The sequence below is a fragment of the Macaca fascicularis genome, chromosome 18 (genome assembly GCF_037993035.2).
Source record: "Macaca fascicularis isolate 582-1 chromosome 18, T2T-MFA8v1.1".
NCBI classification, from domain to species: Eukaryota; Metazoa; Chordata; class Mammalia; order Primates; family Cercopithecidae; genus Macaca; species Macaca fascicularis.
The window spans coordinates 80,976,666-80,996,305 of record NC_088392.1 but is presented as its reverse complement, the minus strand read 5'-3'; the positions used below and the strand labels follow the sequence as shown (position 1 = coordinate 80,996,305).

General features: G+C 46.1%; 1 protein-coding gene across 16 annotated transcripts in view; it reads left to right on the top strand.

The window, feature by feature from the left end:
• Positions 1 to 19,640, top strand: part of PTPN2 (protein tyrosine phosphatase non-receptor type 2) — a 155,048-nt gene that overhangs the window by 6,157 nt on the left and 129,251 nt on the right. For 13 of the 16 annotated variants that reach the window (XR_012427359.1, XR_012427356.1, XR_012427357.1 and 10 more), the window contains exon 3: positions 6,549 to 6,653. The gene's annotated coding sequence lies outside the window, so the exon portion shown is untranslated. Of the gene's footprint in view, positions 1 to 6,548; positions 6,654 to 12,060; positions 14,101 to 14,905; positions 16,197 to 19,640 lie in introns of those variants that run through there. The other 3 variants (XR_012427358.1, XR_012427354.1, XR_012427355.1) reach the window with 2 other exon arrangements.

Below are 19,640 nucleotides of genomic sequence, written 5' to 3'. Positions count from 1 at the left end.
CAGCCCACCAGTTTGTCCTAAGAATTTTAGACTTGCCGGGCGCGGTGGCTCAAGCCTGTAATCCCAGCACTTTGGGAGGCCGAGACGGGCGGATCACGAGGTCAGGAGATCGAGACCATCCTGGCTAACACGGTGAAACCCCGTCTCTACTAAAAATACAAAAAACTAGCCGGGCGAGGTGGCGGGCGCCTGTAGTCCCAGCTACTCGGGAGGCTGAGGCAGGAGAATGGCGTAAACCCAGGAGGTGGAGCTTGCAGTGAGCTGAGATCTGGCCACTGCAATCCAGCCTGGGCGACAGAACGAGACTCCGCCTCAAAAAATAAATAAATAAATAAATAAAGAATTTTAGACTTAACAGCCTGCACAATCACATGAGCAAATTGCTTAAAATAAAACACTTTTGTATTCCTAGAAATAAGACAGAAAGATGTAAATATTGTCTTGTTTCTCTGGAGAACCCTGACTGATACAGATTTTATACTGAGAGTGATTCTGGAAGAACAGAATCTTTTTTTTTTTTTGAGACGGAGTCTTGCTCTGTTGCCCAGGCTGGAGTGCAGTGGCACGATCTCGGCTCACTGTAAGCTCCACCTCCCAGGTTCACACCATTCTCCTGCCTCAGCCTCCTGAGTAGCTGGGACTACAGGCGCCCGCCACCACGCCCAGCTAATTTTTGTATTTTTAGTAGAGACGGGGTTTCACTGTGTTAGCCAGGATGGTCTTGATCTCTTGACCTCATGATCCACCCACCTCAGCCTCCCAAAGTGCTGGGATTACAGGCATGAGCCACCGCGCCCAGCCTGCAGCAGTTACTTTTATGCACCACTGTGGTTAAGCTATGGTGCCCAGTTGTTTGCTCAAACACTAGGTCTAGAAGTTGCTCTGAAGATATTTTGTAGGTGTGACTAATATCTATAATCCATTGACTTTAAGGAGATTACCCTCAATAATGAGAGTAGGCCTCACGCATTCAGTTGAAGGACTTGAGAGCAAAGACTGAGGTTTCCCAGGGAAGAAGAAGGAATTCTGCCTTAAGACTGTAACACAGAAATCCTGCCAGACTTTCTGCTTTGCTGGCCTGCCCTACAGATTATAGACCAGCCAGGCCCCACAATCACATGAGCCAATTCCCTTAAATAAATTCCTTTAAAATATATCCATGTATCTCCTATTAGTTATCTGTGAAAACCTGACTCGTACAGTTAGTTTCACTTGTTTTGTGACATTTCACTTGTTTTGTATGAAATTACCTGTGCATGAAATTACACAATCTACACTTTTCCTACCCAGCTCCTTTTGTTCTGCACGACATTTGTGAGCTTCATCCCTGCTTTCCTCAGGTTCATCCGTGAACTGTGCGTGCACCGTGGGGTAAGACCCACCGTCTGCATGTGTGGCGTGCCTGTGAGACAGGAGCCAGCAGGTGGCACTGCGACATCTCATATGGAACTTGGAAAAGTCCTGTAACTGCAAATTCCTAGGTGTCAGCCACAGCTGAGTTTTTCAGTGGTCTGTCACCGGGCAGACAGCTTATCGTCAAACTGGAAATAACATCTTTACATTTCTAAATTTGATGTTAATTGAGTCGATAAAATTGGCCAGGCGCGGTGGCTCATGCCTGTAATCCCAGCACTTTGGGAGGCCGAGGCAGGCAGATGACTTGAGGTCAGGAGTTCGAGACTAGCCAGGCCAACATGGCGAGACCCCATCTCTACTAAAAATACAAAAATTAGCTGGATGTGGTGATGGGTGCCTGTAATCCCAGCTATTCAGAGGCTGAGGCAGGAGAATTGCTTGAGCCTGGCAAGTGATAGCTGCAGTAAGCCAAGATCGTGCCACTGCACTCCAGCCTGGGCGACAGAGTGAGACTCTGTCTCAATAATAATAATAATAAAATAATAATAAAATAAAATTGAAGTGCTGAGGACGTGGAAGGCCTTCACAGAAGTAAACTGTGGCGGGAGAAAGGAGAGGGCTGATGAGCCCTGAGCCCAGCACTAGGCAGTGTCAACGCCCTGGAGGGTCTGGGACTTTCCTTGCCAGCTAATGCGCTGGGCTGTCACAGACTCGTGGATATGGATACTGGCAGGAGCTGTGTTTTGTTTTTTAATTTTTATTTTATAGACAGGGTCTCACTCTGTGGTCCAAGCTGGAGTACAGTGATGCAATCACTGCTCACTGCAGCTTCAAATTCCTGGGCTTAAGCGATCCTCCTGCCTCAGCACCTCCAAAGTTCTGGGACTACAGGCATGAACCACTGTGCCCAGCTAGAAGCCGTGTTATTATTTGCAACAATCACTAGAGCCATAGTACCCACATTTCCTTGCCCTGTCTGAGTCCCAGCATGTGGGGCCGGATGACACCTGCACAGGCAGTGGCTTGCAATTCAGGACAATCTCTGAGCGTGGGGGCCCTGAATGTTTGACAATGGGCAGTAAGCCTGCCTACCCATTTGCTCTGGAAAGAGCCGCTTTTTCTATCTTCCAAGCAACTTCCCTTTGCCGTAAGCAGTGCAAGCAAACTGCCCATTGCTTTGGAGAAAGACACTATTGTTTGTCTTGCAAGGCTGTTCATTTCGCCAACGTCGTTGAAAAGGTAACTCAGAACAAAGGGAAGGCAAACATGCAAAGACTGCAAGACGTGCAAAAATGTGAAACACCCAGGGAGACTCGTCTGGCAAGAGGAGTATAGAGGATGAGGAGGGTCCTCTTCCCCTGGGAGGTGTGGTGGGGGAGAAAAGTGTGCTGCTAGAATGGAGAAGGCGGCTGCAGAATGGCACCTCTCGGCTTTCTGAGGAGTCACATCAGTCCTCTGCACCAGGAGGCTGCCATCTGCACAGTAACGGGCTGCCTGGGCCCATGGCCTTGAGTGGCATTCCCCTCTGGAACTTTTGGGCAGTGGTGTTCTTGTCTCCCCCTGGCAAGCACTGGAGACAACGTCATGCAGACGTCCTTTGCTCCTCACGCCTGCTCTGGAGGGGAGAGCCTTTCTAAACCAAAAGAAGCCCCGAGTGCATGTTTTCCTTTCTGATTGAGGTCCAAGGCGAGAGGAGGCTCTTGCAGAGGCAGTAGCAGTGCTGAGAAGGGCAGAGCCAGGTGGCAGGAGCCCAGGAGAGCCACCTTTCTACCTTAGGTCAACAGTCTTTCTGTTGAGGGAAACCCTTGCTATTCTAGCCACTCTCCTAGTGTACAAGCAGCAACAGTTGGGGCAGGGATGAAGGGCTCAATCTCTTTCCTGTGACGGAGTCAGAGAGCGTTTTGGATTGCCTTGCCAAGAAGGGTGTGTGTTGCAGGCCTGGGACACCTGCAGTGGCTGGGACTAGGGAAGGGCGGGTCTTCCCTGATGACTTCCCTGGGACCTTTTCTTCCCACTATAATTTGTATTATGTATTGAAAGGACACAATTGGAGTAAAATTACAGAATTACAGACTTTCACTGGAGGAAAGGACCTCAGAGATGGCCTAGTCCAGTAGTTTCTTAGCCGACATCCTGGGACTGCTCAGGTCTTCATGGATGGGTTTCAGGGATCCAACCTTCTTCTAGTGTGACACATTTGACTTTCCAGAAGTTTGTCAGGTGACTGAGATCAGACCATTCCTAGGTGACAGGTAAGTAGCAGAACAGATGGGCCTCTGGAGTTTGGGCAGGAAGAGGTCAGTGTAGCCAGGCAGAGTCAGACGTGGCTGGCATCAGGAGGCAGGCCTTGAGCCAGAGAAGTTCTCAGGCCATTGTGATCGTGGTGGCAATGGCAGCCACCTTGGTGTCCAGCAGCTTCAGCGTCCTCCACTGTAAACTGCAGGGCCAGAGAAGTTCTCGGGCCGTTGTGATCGTGGCGACCACCGTGGTGTCCAGCGGCTCCAGCGTCCTCCACTGTAAACTGCAGGAAGGAAACTTTATGGTGCTTTATGTCAAGAATTTCGTGTTTAAGCAACACAATAAAAAATGGCTGGGTGTCCCTATTCAGATGGAATTTGTTGAGGTGTGAGATTCATTTTTTGAGTCCTGGGGGAGAACACTGCATAGACAAGACGGGACCCCAGATGCCAGACTGGAGGCTCTGGACTTCATCCTGTAAGCCGAGGAGAGCAATTGGCCATAAGCAGGGAAACTGGCAACCACTGCAAGAACTGCAGGAATTGCCTCTGGAAGACACTGGAAGAATGAGAGAGTGGGGAAGGAAGCGCAGGGTCTTCGCAAGCATTCTTTGCCCAGCACACAGCAAGTTCTTTAAAATGTTTGGAGAGAGACAGGGAGGAAGACAGAATGCTCCATGATCAGTCCTACCAACATGCTTGTAAGAATCAGCTGGGATCCACTTCAATCTTTCTGTAAAGGGAGAAATAGGAGTGCATGCCGCCACCGGTACTCCTCACTGCTATTGTAACTAACGTTTGCACGTCCTCTTCCCCTTGTCACAAAGGGCAGTTACTGTTCCCAAGTTCTTATGTTGTAATGGGGCTTGTTGTCCTGGGACCTGAGAAAGAAAATTGAGTTTTCGGTTAATGCGACCACTACCCCAGGGCCTGTTTATTTGGGACAGCTGCTGTGTAATGCTATAATCTAGGGAGACACGGAAATTTTTTTGTAGGTCACTTTTAAGAAATAGTTTGAGATGGCTCTGGAAACTTTCTGAGCCCTTTGGGTTCCAATATTCTAGGTAGAGATTTAGTACTCGCTCCGACATCTCAACAAAGTTCACTTTAAATGGCACAGTGTGGTGGCTGAATAATGGCCCCCCAAGTATGCCCATGTCCCACTCCCCAGCACCTGTGAATAGGTTACTTTACATGGTTAAGGACCTTTGAAGATGTGAGCAAGTTAAGAGCCTTGAGATGGGGAGATGGTCCTGGCTTATTTGGGTGGGCCCCGTGTGACGGAACAGTCCTTGTAAGGGGGTCGCAGGAGGGTCAGTGTCAGAGGAGGTGTTGTGATTAGAGTGATGCGGTCATGTCTTGCAGTGAGACGCCGGCTTCCCTTTGTTCTGGGTTACCTTTTCAAGAATGTTGGTGAAATGAACAGCTGTGGAAGACAAACAATAGTGTCTTTCTCCAGAACAAAAGGCGGTTTGCTCTCAGTGCTTACAACAAAGCGCAGTTGCTTGAAAGATAGGGTAACTCTTTCCAGAGCAAATAGACAGCCCTGGAAGCTGGAAGGGGCAGGGCAGGTGCTATGGTCTGAATGTTTGTGTCTCCCCAAATTCATGTGTTTCCTTCTAACCCCCAAGTGATGATATTGGGAGGTGGGGTCTTGGCGAGGTGATTAGGTCGCGATGGTGGACCCTCGTGATTGAAATTGGCATCCTTGTGAAAGAGCTAGCTTGCCCCTTCCAGTGAGAAGATGAACCCTCACCAGACACCAAATCCGTCTTGATCTTGCACTTCCCAGCCTCCATACTACGAGCAATACATTCCTGTTGCTTAGAAGTCGCCCAGTTTGTGGTATTTTGTTATAGTAGCCCAAACAGACTAAAGCAGAATGCATATTCTCCAGGGCCTCCTTAAGACAAATGTTAAACTTCTGATCTTTAAAACCGTAAGAACAAATTTGAGTTGTTTTACGCGAAGTGTGTGGCCATCTGTTACACAGCAAGCATTGATTCTCACGAAGGATGCTCTGTCGGCCTCCCTCCCGCTGAGAACCGTGCTGGCCTGGCATGGGGGTCTTCAGCCTCACTTTCCCTTGGAATCCCGTGGAAAACTTTTGAAGATCCTCTTGCCCAGGATCTGCCCCAGATTAACTGAATGAGAATCTCTGGGAGTAGGACCCAGCATCGTCATCATCATTCCTTTTGTAAATAGAGAATAATCTACATGACACGGAAATATACATGTATTAGATGTTTACTTCAAAGACACTTGACAGTTGTAGACACCCCTGTAACCGCCATCCAAAACGACATACAGAGTATCCCCATCACAACTGAAAGTTATGTCCGTAATGCCCCTTGCAATGAACTCCAACCCTGAGAGGCAACCACTTTCAGACTTCCATCACAATAGATGAGTTTTATCTCTTCTTAGACTTCATATAAATGGAATCACATGGCTTGTTTTTTTTGGTAGGTCTGGCTTCTTTTGCTCAAAACAGTGTTTTTGAGATTCACCCATGTGGCTGTATGTTCCTTTTTATTGCTGAGTAACGTTTGATTACATGAATATATCATGATGTGTTTACCCATTTTGATGGTGATTGATTTTTGAATTGTTTACAGTTTTGGGCTATTATGAATGAGGCTGAGGTTTTGAAGCAGGGCCACAGTCCTTGACACTCTCATCAGAAATGGTTTCTATAGCCCCTCCCACTGGAGCCAGGCGGGTTTGCAATTGCTTCAACTAATAGAGACTAGTAAGAGATTGAACTGTGTCCCTCAAAATTCACATGTCGAAGTCCTAATCCCTAGTGTGACTGTATTTGCAGGTAGGACTTTTAGGGAGGCAATTACAATTAAATGCGGTTATAAGGGTGGGGCCTTGATTCAACAGGCCTGGCATGTCCTCATAAGAAAAAGAGGAGACACCAGATCTCAGTCTCTCTCCCTCCCCGCACAGGTGCAGAGGGAAGGAACTGGGAGCACACAGCAAGAAAGTGGCTGTTCACAAGCTAGGATCTGACCCTGCTGGCACCTTGATCTTGGACTTCCGGCCTCCAAAACTGTGAGAAAAAAATAAATATCTGTTGTTTAAGCCACCATCTGTGGCATTTTATTATGACAGTAGACCGAGTAGACTACTACAGACACTATGTTGCTTCTGAGGCTATGTTTAAAAAGGCCATGCAAATAAAAAGGCTGGGCAGCTTCCCAGAGCTGGGAGTTCTCTGGGAACACTGGCGTTAGGGCTCTGAGCCCGCCATGCTGGGAGGCCACTGCAGACACTCCAAACGGAAGTCCTGGTTGGCCCAGTCTTCAGCCGCCCAGCCCCAGTGCTGGCGCGTGAGTGGCAGAGCCATTGGGGACCAGCTGTGCTCGACATTGGCACTCATGGGGCAGACAAGAGCTCTCCGCTATGCCGCTTCTCGGTTCCTGAGCACAGGCGGGATCGATGGGCATGAAAAATGCTGGCTGTATTTCACCCGCGTAGGGGATTTTTCTATCTGCTATGCCCCTTCTCCGTTCCTGAGCACAGGCGGGATCGATGGGCATGAAAAATGCTGGCTGTATTTCACCCGCGTAGGGGATTTTTCTAGTCACACTGGATAAACTGGAACAATGTTGTATGAGCGTTCTTGGAGGAGTCTCTCTTGGGAACCTATTCGTTTCTCTCCCCATTAAGTACGTAGGAAGGAATTTCTAGGTTGAAGATTAAAGTTGTTATAAAGATTTGCTCTAGTTCTCCCACATGGCTGTCCTATTTTAAACTCCCCACAGCCATGTGCAAGAGCTTCCGTTGCCCACGTCTTTGCCAGCATCGGTGTGATCATCTTTTTTATGTTAACCCTCCCAGTGAGTGTGAAAGGACGTCTCATGGTCATTTTATTTTCAGTCCTTTGATTGCAAATGATGTTGAGCATCTTTTCATTTGCTTATTGGCTATTCGTGTGTTGTCTTTTGTGAAACATGTATTGAAGTCTTTTGCCCATTTTTAAACACCGTGTTGTTTCTCTTTTTTTTAGTTCATTTGTGGGAATTCTGTATATATTCCATATACAAGACATTTGTCAGATAAATGAGCTGTGAATATTTTTTCCCAGTCTATGTGACGTTAGTAGTTTTCAAAGCTCCTCAGATGACTCCAGCATGTAGCCAAGGTTGAGACCATTGGCCTAGTGCTTTTTTCCTCCTTTTCCTGGAAGGACAAAGCTGGGGTCAGTATGGAGGTTGGGAATGAAATCGCCTGGCTTTGACTTGGCTCCAACACTTGCCTACCACGTGACCCTGGGCAAGTCACTTAAAATGACCTAAAATGACTTCTTACCTCCATTTTCCCACCTCTAAGATGGAGTTGAGAATCGGGCTCTAGAAAGACTGTTTTAATAATTAAGTGATGGTAAGCAGATGTCGCTGCTGCCACTACATGCACAGATTATGAAATTTGCAGGACAGTATCAGGTTTCAACTTAAAATTTCTCATAGTTACGGAGAATATCTTCTATTTTAGGCAAAATTTTCAGATCACCAATATTTGCTATAGATAAAAGACTAGGAGTGTGGGGGTTATTATAATGCTTTAGATATATGAGGAAATTGTACAAAATAATATCTCCGTGGGGTATTTATTTGTTTTTTAATGCCTTGTACTTCAAGTGAAAGAAAGGAATGGAGGACAGAAACAGTGCAGGCAGCAAGGGTTGGCAGTAGCACGGAGTCTGGCATTGCAGATATCCTAAATGCAAACCTTCGAGGCTGAAATTGGTACGAGACATGTCACATATTCAGCAATCCTAAATCAGTTCACTCTCATACTTGGATTCTCCGAGAATCAAGGCTCATGTCTGCAAGCAACTGTCTAAGCCAGCGACAACATACAGCTTTAGGTAACATCAACACAGGAATCGATCCACACTAAACGTATGTGACCTTATTATCATAGTGCTTTAATCAGAGTGATGTACATTTATAGAATGCTTTCATGTATTTATTTTAGGCTGATTTATAGCAACTGTGTAAGGAAATATTGGAAGAGATTATTAGGATCATCTCAATTTTGCAGATAAAGAAGCTGAGGCTCTGAGGCCACATGGTTAGTAAGGCTCAGAGCTGGCACAAGGAGCCAGATCTTCCAACTCCAAGTCCAGCACCTTTGCACACCACACCAGGGCTTCTCAAACTGCAGCTCACTTCTACAGCTCACCTGGGGGTCTTGTTAAAATGCAGACACAATAGGTCTGGGATGGGGCCAAGTGCTTCTTTTTCTGAGAAGCTTCAGGTAGTGCTGATACTGATCCATGGATCATATTGTGAGTGGCCAGGCACTACACCACGCTCCATTTCTATCAATCAACTAGTCGTATGCCTGGTTCTTCAATAGTTGTCATTATACTCTGCTGACTGCAGAACAAAAACCACTTCCAGGCTGCCTTTCAGCTAGGTGTCACCTTCCAAGGGTAAGTCCCACTGACGAGGCCAGCTGCAGCTTTGTTTTCCTTAGATGTGCTCCCCCTTTCCCAGGAATGTCTAGGGGAGACAGAGCCAAAGACTGCATCCAGGTGAACAAAGGTCCTTTCACCAGGAAGCTTCCTACCCTAATGTTCTTCGAGGGAGGTGATTGGAGAAACGGTTGTGAGCCAGACTCTTCCTCACAGGAGTTCTGTCCTGGAAGAAAGAGAAATAATATAGAAAATGTGGCTTATGACCTGGGAGCCGAGTGCTTTTGTGAACGGTCAATTACCACTCTTGTTCTGGAATCTATCTGCAAATGTGTGTGTGTGCTGCTGCCACAATAGACAGCGAGTCACAAAACACACACAGTGAAATGGCACAAGGTTTCTCTAAAGGCAGTGGACACAGAAGGCTACACAGAGGAGGAAGAAGTATGGCATTTCCAGCTGGACGTGCAGGACCCTGCGTTCCCCAGATCCTCCCGGGCACGCGCACCTGCCAGTCGCCCTGGCAGAGGAACATACTGTCAGGCATATGAACACGGCCTTCGGCACCCTGAAGGGCTTTACCCCCTCTTCTACTCTCCTGCCTGTTCTGAGGACCATGCCCCAGGTGCAAACATGCAAAACAGCAGACCCTCTGACTGCCCCCTGCCTGCCAGATGAGTCGGACCACTCCAAGCTGTTGGGCGAGCGCCAGAGCAGATCGTCTGAGTCCCTGCAGACCTGGCCCAACTGCGTGTATCCCACCAGCGGGGTGTGTGTCTATCTGTCTAGCTGCTTTTTCTTTTCTTTTTTCTTTTTAAGACAGAGTGTCCCTCTGTTGCCCAGGCTAGAGTGCAGTGGCACGATCTTGGCTCACTGGAGCCTCTGCCTCCCAGGTTCAAGCAATTCTCCCACCTTAGTCTCCCAAGTAGCTGGGATTATAGGTGTGCACCACCAGGACCGTCTAATTTTTGTATTTTTAGTAGAAACGGGGTTTCTGCATGTTGATCAGGCTTGTCTTGAACTCCTGACCTCAAGTGATCCGCCCCCACTCAGCCTGCCAAAGTGCTGGGATTACAGGTGTGAGCCACCGCGCCCGGCCTGTCTCTTTTTTATTCTACTCTCTTTGGCACTTCTCTCTCTCCTACCGTCCTCCTTGAGGCTCATCGTCCCTTGTCATTGGTCCAGACCAGAATGTTGCTCCCACATGTCTTGCCCTAGGCCGTGTCTCCTGACACATTTGGCTGCTCTTTGTATCTAGAAACACTCTGAAGGGGCTGAGTGGATGGAGAGCTGAGGAGGCAGGTTAGGGGTTAGGGGTCTGGACAGGGCTGACCATTAGCTGGGAAGTCCCCGTTCAGTGACTGGTGGGCATCTGTTCTGATTCATCAGTGCCCTCACCGTCCTGGCCCTTACATATTTTGAATATCTCCTCTAGGTCTGGGGACACAGGAGGGCAAGCAGTTCCTGTGCGGAAGGAGGAAGAGCCATGCTGAGCGCAGGCTTTGAGGCAGCACTGAGTCCTCGGACTCCCCTGCAGCTGGGTGCCCTGTCTCCCCTGTGCCTCCATAGCTCTGTCTGCGCTGCATGGAAAAGGGCACCTTCAGCCCCTGAGTGCAACACAGAGATGGGAACAAACCAAGCCATTAGCACAGGAAGGGCCAGGACAGCTAAACTTAGCTAATTGAACGTCCACGTTTTGGGAGAAAGATTATGGAGTCTGGGCTTCTTTCCCTTTGGCCCATCTTTAGAACGGGAGGATGCTCCTTATTCAGTCCCCTGAGGTTTTCCTGCACCGAGCTCTTGCATACAACAAGAATAGCACCAGGCCATAGAGAATAATTTGCCAGGCAATTATTAAGTGTTTTCCGAAAGTGATGTTGCTTTGCAAAATGTTTTAAAATAAATTGGATGTGCATTTCCCCTTAGAGATGAAGAGAAGCATATCACTTGGCTTCATTTAATAATGATTTAGATGATGGTAAGAAGAGCAAGTAAATTCAAATTAGATTATTGATTTTCATGATTATAAATTAGAATCCAACAAAAATAAATGACAGATATTTTTCTATATGAATACATTTTAATTCTTAGAAAGTTGCCTGAAAAATACATATTAGCCACTCTATGTGATGAATGGATATGCTGACATTGGTATTTATGAAGTCCTTGCAGAGTCCAGGTCTTCACAATGAATTCCCAGACAGTCATTTTTCTCAGTGATGCTGGAGGACAACCTAATGGATTCTTCTGCACGGCGCCTGTGTCTGCCCGTTAGTGGCTGCCCTGCCTTATGATAGATGTTTTCCAGTCAACTTATAGAACTTGCTAATAATAACTCAATATTCATGGAGTAATCTGCAGTGCTAATGAAATTAAATTAAAAAACAAACCTTAGTCTATATTTTTAGGCCAGGTGTGGTGGCAGGCGCCTGTAATCCCAGCTACTTGGGGGGCTGAAGCGAGAGGGTCACGTGTGTGTGTGTGCGTGTGTGTGTGTGTTTGTGATTCATTCATCATTATACTGATTCCATTTCTCACTTAAATTAAGGGTGTTTTCAATGTAAAAGATGGAGGTGAGAAGGGAGATTTTATCATCCACTCAAGGTTGCTTCCAGGTAAGAGGTTTGGAATCAGGAGCTCCCACCTAGAAACGATGCTTCTGCCTCTGGACAGCACGAAGGCAAAATTGCCAACAAGGTTTCTCATGCCTCATTGTACCCGGATCATGGTTTTGTCAAGGTAGAATAAGGGACTAATACATTTTGGCAAATGCAAATATATTTGTTCAAATCATAAATGAATGAAAGCCAACTCATACATTCTTGTATCCTAAAGTTTTAAATCGTGCTCATGTACGTGAACAGTTTATATAGTGTCTACCTGTGAAGCACAAACCATAAGACTGTGGAAAGTCCTGTGTCATACTAAGAACATTCTTGGGATTCTCCTAAACTGCATGACTCTCAGACTGTCTACAGCCTGGAATTTAACTCAACCACCACTTCCTTTACCTTTATCCCTTCATCCCTTATCCAGATGTACTAGAAGACTCAGAACAAATCCCAGACCTGCTGAACAGCATGGTGTCTAGCACCTCCTGGGTACCACTTAGGTCTTCTGTAGATGCAGCTGCCTCTGCAGTGATCAGCCCTGCAAGGCTCCAGCTGACTTCACGCAGAGGTAACCTCACGCCACCCTGCCTGCCCGTAGTGCCCTCTGCCCAGAGTTCTCAGTAGACAATGAGGCCAGGGGTGCATGGTCGTAGCCCTCTCAGCGCCCATGCATGCACAGGCCAGGCACGTGGGGCATGAACTCCCTGTGGGGTAAGCTTCTGTGCAGTGGGATCCAGGGTGGCTGACCCCCACACCATGCTCTCCAATGGACTCCTCCTCCTTCCCTTTTTCATTTCCCTTGGTTGTTACTCCTGCTCCCTGGGCTTCGTCTCCTTGATAACATACAGCACATGAGCCTTTGCCTCAGTCTCTGCTCTCTGAGCCTCCCATGCTGAGACAAATACATACCTTTAATGTCTGGGTCTCCCACTTTTAAATTGGGGATAATAATACCTTCCTCATAAGGTTACTTTGAAGATTAAATACAGTTTGTTTGTTTGTTTGTTTTAGACACAGAGTCTTACTCTGTTGCCCAGGCTAGAGTGCAGTGGTATGATCACAGCTCACGGCAGCCTCCAGCTCCTGGGCTCAAGCTATCCTCCTGCCTCAACCCGCCAAGTAGCTAAGCCTACAGGTGCACACCCCCACGTCCAGTTACCTTTTTATTTTTTGGAGATGGAGTCTCGCTCTGTCACCCAGGCTGGAGTGCAATGGCACAATCTCAGCTCACTGCAGCCTCTGCCTCCCGGGTTCAAGCTTCAAGTGATTCTCCTGTCTTGGCCTCCTGAGTAGCTGGGACTACAGGCCCCACCACCACGCCCGGCTAATTTTTACATTCTTAGTAGAGATGGAGTTTCACCATGTTGGCCAGGATGGTCTCGAACTCCTGACCTCAGATGATCCACCCACCTCGGTCTCCCAAAGTGCTGGGATTACAGGTGTGAGCCACTGCGCCTGGCCCCAGCTAACTTTTTATTTTGCACAGACGGGCTCTCACTTTGTTACCCAAGCTGGTCTCGAACTCCTGGCTTCAAATGATTCTTCCGCTTGGCCTCCCAAAGCGCTGAGACTACAGGTGTGAGTCACGGAACCCAGCCCAAATGCAGGTCGTTTGGATGGCAGTACTTGCGGAGTATAAAGTTACAGCATAGAACTGCTTTCCCCTACTAGTTCTCTCCTTCAGGTCCCGTATTTTGAATTAGGATAATCTTGGATTTCCCTGCTACCTATTTTGTGTTAAGTCCTCCAGTAAAGAGTGCCTTCTGCTTTCCTTGACCCTGTTTTTCAGTATCCTTTCAATATCCTTCAGTATCCTTCTTCACTGTCCTACTTGGCCGATTCTACTTGCGACTAAATCAGTATGCCTGCCACCAACCTGTGCGTCTTCATAATTGTCACTGGTGTGCCTTTTTTCACCTTGTGATTATCTGGGACATTTCTCTCCATTGGAGCCTATGATCTCCGAGAAGTCCTCCTAATTACCAGTGTTCCATTCTGATACATATGTCAAGTGATGACAGCTCACTTTATTTTTAAACTTCTTAAGGGTTGAAGTGGGATTTGGTATATCAGGAAACAACCAAACTAATTCTAAAGCTATACCTTTATAATTATACTGAACTGAAATGTAATATTGTTTGTAGAATGGAATTGGTATAAAGTGATTTTTTTTTACCGCATTTAATATTATATATCCATCAGCTTTTTTGGGTTGCAATCATAAACAGAGACAAGATTTATTGGAGAGTTTTTGGGGCTCACAGAATCAGCAGGAACCTGGAGAATAGGAGGGAAGCAAGGGAGCTTTGGAAGCAATGGAAACTATTATCATCCATGTATTCATTCAGTAAGTGTTTAGTGAGCATTTACTATGTGCCAGTATTTTAACCAGTCTTCTACTGCTTGGCATCCAATTTGTTGCTATTATAAACAGTGCAATCTAATGAATAAAATTTTTTAAAAATTCATTTTCTAGAAATGTATTTTTTTTTCCATGAATTATTTACCAAGCTTACTGGCATACTGTTTTTCATTTGAGGGGAATTTGAGGTCAGGTCTTTGTATATGATCTTGAGCTCTTGAACATTATGTTAAACTTCATTGCCTTGAATGATACATTGACTTCTACAAATTAGTAATTAAGACAAAATATTTATTTATTTATTTACTTATTTATTTATGAGATGGAGTCTCATTTTGTTGCCTAGGGTGGAGTGCAGTGGTGTGATCTCAGCTCACTGCAACCTCCACCTCCCGAGTTCAAGTGATTCTCATGCCTCAGCTCCCAGGTAGCTGGGATTACAGGCGAGGACCTGTAATCCCACGCCCAGCTAATGTTTTGTATTTTTGGTAGAGACAGAGTTTCACCATGTTGGCCAGGCTGGCCTAGAACTCCTGACCTCAGACGATCTACCTGCCTCGGCCCCCCAAAGCGCTGGGATTACAGGCATGAGCCACTGTGCCTGCTCTATTGTTTATGGAAATGTCCCATAGTTAATTTTTTTTCTTAAGCAGCTAAAACATGAACTTTGATGTGCTTATGAAAGCTTTTTTGGTAAACGCCTGCCTACTTTGCTGTTGAAATGCCTAAAAGATTACTGTAAGAGAGGCTGCTTGATAGTATAAATGGAGTCATTTCCTCCTTTACCAATCAATGCTGCCTGCTTGGAAACTAATAAACCTGTTACACATCAAGAGCCTTATAAGTGTGACTCAGGCAAAGCTGATGAGTAGACAGTTACTATGGGTCATTTTCCTTGACAACACAGAGACCACTGAAGCTAACAGGAAGACGTTCTGGTGCTGATGCAGAGAGGAAAGTCAACATAAAAACGCTCTCAGTGATGTGCACACTCCATCCCTGTTCAGCGTCGTCCTCGTGCTACCCGCAGATGGCTGAGGTATCATGGCTTAGGTGCTGCACGGTGACTGTATTAAGCCCAGACACCCTCGCTCTCATGACAGCCCCCAAGTATGACACCGAGAGCGTGAAAGGGAAAGTGTATTTTTCTATGACCTATGGTTTCTTCTGACCTCACAAAGCTTTAGGCTTGTTTGTGTTTGACTTTTTGCCGTTTTTGCACTTTCAGAGCACGGCGGTTTGGAGGTGAAACTTTTCTTTAAAGTTCTTGTTAACATTTAGTTTGGCACAAAGTTTGCAAATGGGCGTGGAAAACACAACACCTTTTTCACTGTGAAGGAGGCTGCGTGGTTTTAGCAGCTTTTATTTGTTTATTTTTAAATTTTTATTTCCATAGGTTACTGGGAAACAGGTGGTGTCTGGTTACATGAATATGTTCTTTAGGGGTGATTTGTGAGATTTGGGTGCACCTATCATCCGAGCAGTATACACTGCACCCAATTTGTAGGTTGGGTTTGTTTATTTTTTACTGAGTCTGGCTCTGTCACCCAGGCTGGAGTGCAGTGGCACTATCTCGGCTCACTGCAACCTCTGTCTCCCAGGTTCAAGCGATTCTCCTGCCTCAGCCTGCCAAGTAGCTGGGATTACAGGTGCTTTCTACCACACCTGGCTAATTTTTGTTTTTTTAGTAGAGATGGGGTTTCACCATGTTGGGCAGGCTGGTCTTGAACTCCTGATTTCAGGTGATTCACCCACCTCAGCCTCCCAAAGTGCTGGGATTACAGGCATGAGCCACCGCACCTGGTCTAATTTGTAGTGTTTTATCCCTCATCCCCTTCCCACCCTTTCCCCCGAGCCCCCAAAGTCCATTGCATTATTCTTGCGCCTTTGCATCCTCATAGCTTAGCTCCCACTTATTCGTGAGAACATATGATGTTTGGTTTTCCATTCCTGAGTTACTTCACTTAGAATAACAGCCTCCAAGTCTCATCCAGGTTGCTGCAAATGCCATTAATTCATTCCTTTTTATGACTGAGTAGTATTCTATTGTGTGTGTGTGTGTGTGTGTGTGTGTGTGTGTGTGTGTGTGTGTGTATCACAGTTCTTTATCCACTTGTTGATTGATGGGCATTTGGTTTGGTTCCATGTTTTTGCAATTGTGAATTGTGCACTGCTATAAACATGCATGTGTAAATACATTTTTTGTATAATGACTATTTTCCTCTGATAGATACCCAGTGGTGGGATTGCTGGATCAAATGGTGATAGTTCCACTTTTAATTCTTTAAGGAATCTCCACACTGTTTTCCATAGTGGCTGTACTAGTTTACATTCCTGCCAGCAGTGTAGAAGTGTTCCCCGTTCACCGCATCCACACCAACATCTATTATTTTTCAATTGTTATGGCCATTCTTGCAGGATTGTGGTATCGCATTGTGGTTTTGATTTGCATTTCCCTGATAATTAGTGATGTTAGGCATTTTTTCACATGTTTGTTGGCCATTTGTATATCTCCTTTTGAGAATTGTGTATTCATGTCCTTTAGCCCACTTTTTGATGGGATTTTTTTTTCTTGCTAATTTGTTTGAGTTCTTTATAGATTCTGGATAATAGTCCTTTGCAAATGTATAGCTTGTGAAGATTTTCTCCCACTCTGTGGATTGCCTGTTTACTCTGCTGACTGTTCCTTTTGCTGTGCAAAAGCTCTTTAGTTTAATTAAGTCCCAGCAATTTATCTTTGCTTTTATTGCGTTTGCTTTTGGGTTCTTGGTCATGAAATCTTTGCCTAAGTCAACGTCTAGAAGGGTTTTTCTGACGTTATCTTTCAGAAGTTTTATAGTTTCAGGTCTTAGATTTAAATCCTTGATCCAGCTTGAGTTTATTTTTTAGCAGCTTTTATTAAAGTCACTAAAGTTTTTTTTTTTTTTTTTTGAGACGGAGTCTCGCTCTGTCGCCCAGGTTGGAGTGCAGTGGCCGGATCTCAGCTCACTGCAAGCTCCACCTCCCAGGTTTATGCCATTCTCCTGCCTCAGCCTCCTGAGTAGCTGGGACTACAGGCGCCCGCCACCTCGCCTGGCTAGTTTTTTGTATTTTTAGTAGAGACGGGGTTTCACCGTGTTAGCCAGGATGGTCTCGATCTCCTGACCTCGTGATCCGCCCGTCTCGGCCTCCCAAAGTGCTGGGATTACAGGCTTGAGCCACCGCGCCCGGCCTAAAGTCACTAAAGTTTTAAAATAATGATTTTTTTTTTTTTTTTTTTGAGACGGAGTCTCGCTCTGTCACCCAGGCTGGAGTGCAGTGGCCGGATCTCAGCTCACTGCAAGCTCCGCCTCCCGGGTTCACGCCATTCTCCTGCCTCAGCCTCCCGAGTAGCTGGGACTACAGGCGCCCGCCACCTCGCCCGGCTAGTTTTTTGTATTTTTTAGTAGAGACGGGGTTTCACCGTGTTAACCAGGATGGTCTCGATCTCCTGACCTCGTGATCTGCCCGTCTCGGGCTCCCAAAGTGCTGGGATTACAGGCTTGAGCCACCGCGCCCGGCCAAAATAATGATTCTTTAATGTGACATTTTACAAACTCACAGTTCATTGTACCTTTCTCTCCCATAGTAGCATATATGTATGTGTGAATTTCCAAGTCAGGGTTCTCTCCAATTTATTTATTCAAATCTAATAAATTTTACAAGCATTATACCAAGCTGAAGGTTATTAACTAATTCTCAACAGAATTGGGGTGGAAATATCACTGGCTAGATTCAGGCTTTCAGTTCAACAAATGGACCTGCCTGAGCTCAGTACAATCAACCTTTCCTGTGTGTCTACGTGAACTCAAATAACTTACATGGCTGGTAGACCCTGTTTTAAAGGCAACTCTGAGTTGAGACTACCATAAAGATTTGTAGATCATAAACATAAGCCTGTGAGACAGAGTTGTCCTAAAGAAAGAAAGGTTATAATTTCCAAGCAGAAGGAGAAAGCACCTTTTTGGTTACACGCCTGGCATGTTATGAAAAGCTGGAGTTCAGTATTTCATTATAAGAAAAAAGAAATGATAAAATTTCTAAAAGTGTTAGACTAGGAGGAGAGAGAAAGAAACACAAAAGCTTTAGGTACCAGAAATGGGCTGGGTGCAGTGGCTCACGCCTGTAATCCCAACACTTTGGGAGGCTGAGGCAGGTGCATCACTTAAGGTCAGAAGTTCAAGACCAGCCTGGCCAATATAGTGAAACCCATCTCTACTAAAATTACAAAAATTAGCCAGTCGTGGTGGTGTATGCCTGTATCCCCAGTTACTAGGGAGGCTGAGGCAAGAGAATCGCTTGAACCTAGGAGGTGGAGATTGCAGTGAGCCAAGATCGCATCACTGCACTTCAGCCTGGGTGACAGAGCAAGGCTCTGTCTCATAAAAAACAAAACAAACAAACAAATGAAACCAGAAATGGCACCACCTCATAACACTGTCACAATCTCTGCCTGAGAATGGGCAACTTCAGGAGAATGGAAGAACATGATAGTCTCATTGCTAACAGGTCTGAGTTAATTCTAGTGTAGCTAACAAAGTGAAAATATTGGCCGGGCATGGTGGCTCAAGCCTGTAATCCCAGCACTTTGGGAGGCTGAGACGGGCGGATCACGAGATCAGGAGATCGAGACCATCCTGGCTAACACGGTGAAACCCCGTCTCTACTAAAAAATACAAAAAACTAGCCGGGCGAGGTGGCGGGCGCCTATACTCCTAGCTACTCAGGAGGCTGAGGCAGGAGAATGGTGTAAACCCGGGAGGCGGAGCTTGCAGTGAGCTGAGATCCAGCCACTGCATTCTAGCCTGGGCGACAGAGCGAGACTCCGTCTCAAAAAACAAACAAACAAAACAAAGTGAAAATATTAAGGAGAAAGGTAGCATTTATGAGATACCTTGAAATAAAGCCTTAGCACAACTTAAAACAGACTTTAAAAGAAAAGGCAGGCTGGGCGCAGTGGCTCACGCCTGTAATCCCAGCACTTTGGGAGGCCTAGGTGGGTGGGTCACCTGAGGTCAGGAGTTCGAGACCAGCCTGGCCAACATGGTCTTTACTAAAAATACCCCATCTCTACTAAAAATACAAAAATTAGCTGGGCGTGGTGGCACACGCCTGTAATCCCAGCTACTCAGGAGGCTGAGGCAGGAGAATTGCTTGAACCCAGGAGGCAGAAGTTGCAGTGAGCCAAGATTGTGCCACTGCCTTCCAGGCTGGGTGCAGAGCAAGACTCCATCTTGGACAAAAATAAAAGAAAAAGAAAAGGCAAATATTACTACTTTTGAGTCTGGGGAGTCATCCATATAATTTTCTTTTGAGTTTTTTTCTCAACACACTGAGAATTTAAAGCTTTTTGAGACTCAGATAAGAAATTCACAGAATCATGGACTCAGAAGCCACCTTCAGACAACAACATCGCACCTCCTTATCTCAAACTATAGTGAAATTATAGAGAGGAAGACGTGCACGCTAAAACCCAGGTTTTAAGAACACAGCACTGCAGAAATTCACCCACGTTGGGTCTTCCTCACTTCTCTTTGTCTTAGACTATCAAAGCCTAATTACAGTCTTTTATTTTATTTATTTATTTTTTTTTTTGAGACGGAGTCTCGCTCTGTCGCCCAGGC